This window comes from Otolemur garnettii, unplaced genomic scaffold (assembly GCF_000181295.1).
Source record: "Otolemur garnettii isolate 467f Iridium unplaced genomic scaffold, OtoGar3 scaffold00091, whole genome shotgun sequence".
NCBI classification, from domain to species: domain Eukaryota; kingdom Metazoa; phylum Chordata; class Mammalia; order Primates; family Galagidae; genus Otolemur; species Otolemur garnettii.
The window spans coordinates 1,155,690-1,163,939 of record NW_003852486.1 but is presented as its reverse complement, the minus strand read 5'-3'; positions in this window follow the sequence as shown (position 1 = coordinate 1,163,939).

The window sequence follows — 8,250 nt, the reverse complement described above, 5'->3', positions numbered from 1 at the left end:
TAGTAAAGCCTGCTGTCAGAAACCATCCCTGGATATGGAGCAGGGGCTCTGTAACTGGGAAGAAAAGGGCTAGAAACACACACAAAATACTTTCAGTGGAAGGGGGATCAGAAGACCCGCTAGAACAGCTGGGTCTGCCTAGGACACCCACTAATAAACAGTGCACCATGCTGCCCATTGCTCTTCTTTGATAATTGAGACCGTAAGGACCTAATTGCCCCCACATTCCTCTCACAGACTCTGTGGATTCAGCCTTTCTCTCCCTTCTTCAAACACCTCCACTTCTCTAGGGCTTCTCACTCGGTCAGCTGCAGAATCACTCTGCCTCATCAGTCCCACTCCTCTTCTGCCTACGCTCCTCCAAGTAAAGTCACAGACTTTTTATTTGGGGGTTTTGCTTTTGGTTTCCACGATAAACTCCGCTGAAACAGACATAAGGAAATAAAAATAACAAACATAAGAAGTCGCAGGGCTGTCTGGATTCTTTCATGTGCCCTTTGCAGACTCCGTTACTCACTAGGTCTGCAGTTCGGCCTTATACTCCCCAACAGGGTCATTTCATCATCTCCTCCTATTGGAGTCAAGATTCGTCTTGCTTCCCTTCGAGGGAAGGAGGGCTTAGCCCGCACACCCGGGGGTCAGCTACCCCAGTTTCCAGGAGCAGTTAGCACAGGTAGGTGAGAAATGAGCAGGGGGAAACAATGGGCTATGTAAACAAGCAGGATATTGAGTAAGAAAACACACCACCAGGTAAGGATTGCTGTAAGTGTCAGAAAACGTTAGCATAAGAAAAGTGAGGCGTGAGCAGAGAAAATATTAAAGCAAGCAACATAAACAAGTGAGATGCTGAATAAGACAACAGACTGTAACGAGAACAAGATAGAGGGTAACCACAGCTGTCACTAGAAACATAACAGAGTCAACACAGGGCACATTATACATTACAGTCCCCACTTCAATAGGTTTCAGACATCACAACACATCCAAGACTAACCAGAGATGGTAGAAAACTCCTCTGCCCAACAGCAAGAAGGACACAACATCCCCATTGGTCACAAAATATTAATAAAAAATACAAAGGAGAAGAGACAATAGTCATGAAGGAGGAAAGGGCAGACAAGAGAAGAAGGGATGACACAGAGACCCCAGTGCCAGTGTCTGCTGGGACGCGTGCCTGCTCCTGCCCCTTCTGGTGTGTCCTCTTGCTTGGTGATTACACAGAGACCCCAGTGCCAGTGTCTGCTGGGACGCGTGCCTGCTCCTGCCCCTTCTGGTGTGTCCTCTTGCTTGGTGTTTACACAGAGACCCCAGTGCCAGTGTCTGCTGGGACGTGTGCCCGCTCCTGCCCCTTCTGGTGTGTCCTCTTGCTTGCTAATCTTCCTCAGCAGCCTGTACTTGCTTAATACTCTTCATTTCGCTTTACTGCCTTGATGTTTGGTTTTGTCTCCAAACTCCAAGAACCAAGGACAATCACCCACCAGTAACAATCACAGTACCAAATATCAGACACACACCAAAGACTTGGTGTTCAGCATTTAGTGCAGAGCAGTTCTTCTGGCAATTTCTATGGAAGTCCACAGTGGTAAATTCTGTGAACTCGTGTGGTTCACTCAAGAACCACAGTTGCTTCTAGATTGCCTTCCTAACCTATATACCTAGAAACTGAAAATCTGCACTTCCCAGATACGTTGATGCTGTTTCCACATGTAATATAGCTTTAGCCAAACAGAAAGATTCACGTGATATTTGGACGCACAAAGATTTTCCAAAGAAATCCATTTCTAGATCCTTGGATTCTGTGTGACTGTTTCCTGGAACTGAACCATCTGAGGACATGTCCTTACTTAAGCCATCTCATCCCATCCTTACCTCCTGTTCCGTGATATTTCTTCTGCCACTCTACAAAGCACACCCCCATGGTAGCCTTGACCTACCATGTTTTAGCTTTTAGAGTATATGCCTTTCTCTTCAAATGTATAAAGTTCAAGCCCAATACATAAAGTCAATAGAACAAATTCTCATATTAATACATGATTTTAATTTACTTATCCCCAAAGCCAAACTCCAGGACTAGGTACATGTGTTCTTACTCATTTTTTCAGAGGACACATCATGCCTTTTATGGTATTTTACACTTCATAAAACTTCAGCCTCACATTACATTCATTGGGTGATTACAAATTAAGTAACACAAAGAATACAATTTATTTGTTATCTTATTTTTATAATTTGTTTTAAGAAATCAATTACCGGCTCGGCGCCTGTGGCTCAAGTGGCTAAGGCGCCAGCCATGTACACCCAAGGTGGCGGGTTCAAATCCAGCCCAGGCCCGCCAAACAACAATGACGGCTGCAACCAACAAAAAATAGCCAGGCGTTGTGGCAGGCACCTGTGGTCCCAGCTACTTGGGAGGCGGAGGCAGGAGACTCGCTTGAGCCCAGGAGTTGGAGGTTGCTGTGAGCTGAGATGCCACGGCACTCTACCCAGGGGGACAGCTTGAGGCTCCTGTCTCAAAAAAAAAAAAGAAAGAAAGAAAGAAATCAATAACCATAGGGTGGCACTTTGGCTCAAAGGAGTAGGGTGCCAGCACCACATGCCAGAGGTGGTCGGTTCTAACCTGGCCTTGACCAAAAACTGCAAAAAACAAAAAAGGAAAGAAAAGAAATCAATAACCATATTCATCTACTCTATTTTAATTTGGACCTTGCTGATTTGAGTAACCTATGTCATGAGATTCTTTCTATAATTTATTCCTTAGTGCTTTTTATAATAACTCTTTAGAAGCACAAATCTAAGTAGTAAGATATATTCCTTGAAAATATAAAATTAGTTATTCATCAACAAAAGTATTTTGTAGATTTATAAAATAGTGCATTACAAATGTTTTTAATATTCAAATAATTTAATATTACTAAAGCTCTGCAATAGAATTTCCCCTTTTGATATAAACATTTTTGCATTGGGAGTTTCAATAGGTTGAATTATTTCCCTGCCAAAAATATACACAGAAGTTCTAACACCCAGAAGGATGGCGTGTTTGGAAACAGCTGTCACAGATGTGATTAGTTAAGATGGGGTCATACTGAAGTAGGGTGGGCCCCAATCCAGTACGAGTGGTGTCCTCATAAGGTGGCAGCCTGCAAAGACAGAGAACACCATTGGGAGGACACCACATGGCAATGAGGCAGAGGCTGGGGTGATGTATCTGCAAACAAGGAATGCCAGGGACTGTCAGAAAACCACCAGAAACTAGAAAGAAGCAACAAGGATTCCCCTCCAGGTTTCAGAAGCTCCTGCCCACACTCTGATTTCAGATTTCCAGCCTCCAAAATAGGAAGGACATCAATTTCTGTTGTTTTAAGCCATCCACTTAGTAGTACTTTTCTTACAGAAGCCCTAGTGCGCTAATGCAGATGTTTGTCACACAAATTGATTTCAGCTTTGAACTGCACTGTCACCGTCTAATAAAAGGAGGTGGCATTGTGTATCATTTAAATTGTTTTAAATTTACCAGTCTGCAGCTAAGATTCTGCTAGGAGGAATCAGGGTGTTGAAGAAAGCAGACATGAGAATTCCCTTGGACACAATAAAGCAGCATTTCGGAGTTTTTATAAGAGTCAAGTTCTAATGAAAATATAACGGAGGTTTTTCAACCAAAGTTTCAAGGACTACCAAAGCCGAACTGAAAGCAAAGTGCTAATATTAAACATAATGAATCTTACATAGAACATGTTATTCTTTCCAGTAATAACCATTCTGCTTTGTGTTCTCCACACAAAACATTGTCAAACAGTAGTACAAGAAACTCTCTAATACAATGTGCAGTAATTTATTTACAGAACACTCAGACTCTAGAATTAAATCAATTAATTATTGATAAAGAAAGCTAAGGGCACTGGTAAAATGATCCACAAGCCTAACATTTAAATTCAATTACCAAGGTTGGATTGGAGAGCCTCATAAAAAATTCGCTCACTTCTTACATGGTTTTCTTAGTGAAAAGTATGAAATTTTACATAAATACAGGAAAGGTTATAAAACTTGATGCACTGTCAAAAGGTAACAAGATTTTATATGGCATATCTGTCACTGCAATTAAATACGTTCCCTATTCTGACATTACAGAAGTTTGTACAGTGAATGAAATGACCAAGCAATACAAAGAATGATAATATTGTGAGCTGTTGGTTTACCCTCACATTAACCTGAAATTTAAAAATAGTAATAATTGGCTCAGCACCTGTAGCTCGATAGTTAGGGCACAGTCCACATGTCCCCAGGGCTGGTGGGTTCAAACTTGCCTGAGCCTGCTAAACAACAATGACAACTACAAAAAATAAAAATAGCCAGGTCTTGTGGGGGGCACCTATAGTCCCAGCTACTCAGGAGGCTGAGGCAAAAGAATCACTTAAGCCCAAGAATTTGAAGTTGCTGTGAGCTGTGATGTCACAGCACTCTACTGAGGTTGACCTAGTGAGACTCTGTCTCAAAAAATAATAATTAGGTTGAGTGAAAGAAAAAAAAAGAGTAACGATAAAAATGATGACAGTAAACATGTTTGTAGCCCTAAGTCCATGGCAGACACAGTTCTAAGTGCATTCTCATATTAACCCAATTCATCCTGACAACTCAGGGTGGGTTCGTCACTATCTCTACTTTACAGACGAGGAAACTGAGGCACTGAGAAATTGCTCTCCAGATTATGGCAAAGATTATAGTAGACAACGTATGCCTTATCGATAGGAAAATCCACATATATTTTCAATAATTTCCAGTTATAAATTGTACCTACATTTATACAGAGGAAAATTGAATGCAGAGAGTACCTTGATATGTTATTTATAAATCTGAAAACTTTTATTCCCATTGATTTGGCTTATACCAGGATAGGACATACGGGTCTCTACGAACAAAATGGTTTCCCAGGCCAACTTCACGGCTGTGTGAACTGTTCAGTCACACACGGGGCTCTGCTGCCAAATGGGCCTCGCGCTGAGAAGGGCCTATGCTGGCTTTAATGACTTGTTGTCACGATCTTGAAAATACTTAATTTCTGAATAAGAGACCTCACATTTTCTTTTTGTACCCAGCCCCACGAATTATGTCATCAGTTCTTATCGTTTCAATGACTGTGCACAAAGTTTTATTTGTTTTGTCCGTGCCTTAAAACTTGGTTTAGCTTGAAAACATGATTTTATTGATAAACAAGCTTTGGTTGCAAAAAAGTAGAGTTCTGACTTGTAGGGAGCATTGGATGTTGCCATTTAAATTGTAAATATTATAAAATCAAGAGAGTTAGACTTGCATCTTTTTAAATTGGTATGGGAGGAAATTGGATCATGTGATCCCCAGCCAGTTGCTGCATTCAGACACGAGATGGTTGTCATGGGGATGAATAATAGCATGTGTGTTTGGATTGAATATGAAGTCAGAATCAGACTTCTTCCAACAGAAAAGAAGTTGATTTGGCTGATTGACTTGACAATGAATGGTGACTTTGCTCATTAGATAAGGTAAACATATGTCTCCGTTGCTCAGGGCAGTTGAGGTTTATGCCTGTTTTCTTGGCATAATTAGTATCCCACCACCATTAGGTTAGATGGGGGGGAGTTTGCACATATTGACTAAGTTAAATCCCTAGATCTATTGTCTATGAGATGATATTTTTTACTTCCTCCACAAAAAACGTACATTATAAGTACATGTTATCAAAATATTATATTTAAAAGATTATTACAATTAGCATTTATTGTTTTCTAAATCTTTCTAAGTGTGTCAGGTTGAACAGGTACCTCTGAAAGACAACAGAAAAAATTAAGGGTCATTTGATAATCTTGATAAAGTTAGGGGCCATGTTATTGAAACTGCAAGGGGATTTCAGCCTAAGTCTGGTTACTTGCTGCACAAAGATCCAATCACTGGAGACAAGAGGGACTGCCAAGGAAGAGAGGAATTTTTTATAATTTTTTTTTATAAATTTATAAAAGATGTCTGTTGGGAGAATGAGGAATCGGGTCTCAACTCCATCTCCTTGACTGAGGGAGATTATGAGCTTTTAAAGGAGTGGCCACGTGCATTGGGGGAGGTCGTGGTCTAAGTAACAAGGGGCCACATGCACTGGGGGAGGTAGTAGTGCAGCTAACAAGGGGCCCTGTACACTGGGTGGGTCCTGGTGTTACCAATAAGGGGGCTCATGCACTGGGGTGGGTCCTGGTGTTACTAACACGGGGCCACAGTGCACTGGAGCAGGTAGGGGGGATGGCAAGTCTTGGAGTCTAGAAGTCTGCCCAGAGGATTCAGGGTCTCTACTCCTTTCTCTCCAGGAAATTCCACCATTTCTGAGAAACATCTCAGAAAGGTCATCAAGCCCTACTTGCTTGAGAATCTAAAACACAAGAGGGAGAGGATTATAAAACATATAGCGGTCACTGAAATTTTTTCATAGACCTGGTTCCAATACCTTTGTTCTTTTTGGTTCATTCTCAGTCTTGGGGAATCAGGAAGTCTATCCACCTACTGGCTTCCTATGAAATGGGATGTAGTTAAGGAATGAGAAAAAAAATAAATTTTATATTGGCCCTGCAACCATTTCTTAGTACATGCTATCGAATGGCCATCCCATTCCCACGAAAGCAGTAAAATATCTTCAAATCGTACACATCCCCATCTGAGATCCTTCCATGAAAAAACTTACCAAGTGTTCCACAGATAGAATCTTCATCCTAAAACTCCCCTCGTCACTCATGAAAACAGTGCTGGGGAGCTAATCTAGCAGTGGAATATGTTAGCAGAAAAGGCAATAGATTGAGAGATCTTAACTAATGAGTTATCTTTCCAGGCAAAAGAAAATCCCCAAAGGGCAAGCAAGACAGACAGGGTATGTGTTTTCAGACGTCCCAGCAAGTAGAATTGTACCTCAATTACCTGCTGACTGGTAACCACAGCATACCCAGCTGGGCATCTTCCCTGTTCTCTAAGACAGCTCTAAGAGCTTATCATCTGGGCCTGTCAGGGCCTGGGCGGTAAAACCCAGGAGATTAGAATATACAAATGCTTGGCCAATAATTTAAATGTAATTATAGAATGGGAAACTAAAGTCTGTAGGTAGCAAGGAGCTTGGATGAAGATGAACACAACCTTCAGGGATACCCCAGGATTATCTAACAAACTAGATTGATACTTATCCATCCTGCCACTGGCTGTTAACCAAAACCCTCCTTTTGCTTTTGGGGGGTTATTTTACAGATTTTTTTAAAATCTCAGATCAATATGAGGCTATGAATGATTAAGTGACACTGTTTGCATTTGTTAGGTAAAGTCCACATTGTAGTTAGGCCCTTCACCCAGGAGGTGTGCCACACACCTTACACTGTACCCATAAGTGAGAGTTTGCCAATCCTCCTCCCTCCTTCTCTCTCTCCTCTCCCTCGTTTCCCCCAATTTGAATTTAATTCTGTTTTTCTCTTGTGTGGGTGTGTATTTGTTCATCTACTGGCTGTGCTATATTAAGTACATTAGATACTTGCTTTTCCATTCTTTGTGATATTTTACTAAAGACAATGTTCTTCAACCCCATCCAGGTTAATACAAAAGATGTAAAGTCTCCATCTTTTTATGGCTGAAATTATTCCATGGTATACAGATACCACAGTTTATTGGTCCATTCATGGATTGATGAGCACTTGGGTTGATTTCACATCTTAATGTTTGTGAATTGAGCTGCAATAAACATCTTAGTGCAAATGTCCTTATGGTTAAATGATTTTTTTTTCTTCTGGGTAGATATCTAGTAATGGATATCCAATGGAAGGTCTATTTTGAGTTCTTTGAGGATACTCCATACTTCTTTCCAAAGAGACTGTATTAGTTTGCAATCCCACCAACAGTGTAAAAGTATTCCCTTCTCTCCACAACTATGCCAGCAATTGCAGTTTTAGGACTTTATGATGTGGGCGATTATCACTGAGGTTAGGTGATATCTCAAGGTGGTTCTGATTTGCATTTCTCTGATGACTAGCAAAGCCCTCCTTTTGGTTCAGGTAGGACTAATAAATACATAAGGCATGGTATGAACAATCACCAGTTACTTACGGGCAAACTTCTTAGCTTCCTATAAAATGTTACAAATAGCAGCCACTCTCAGACAAGTGGACTGTCCTTTTGTTACTACATCCAATTGCTTAGAGAAATAAGGTATAGATTGCTTATGATCCCCCAAATTTTATGTCAATACCCTGAGTCACATCCCTG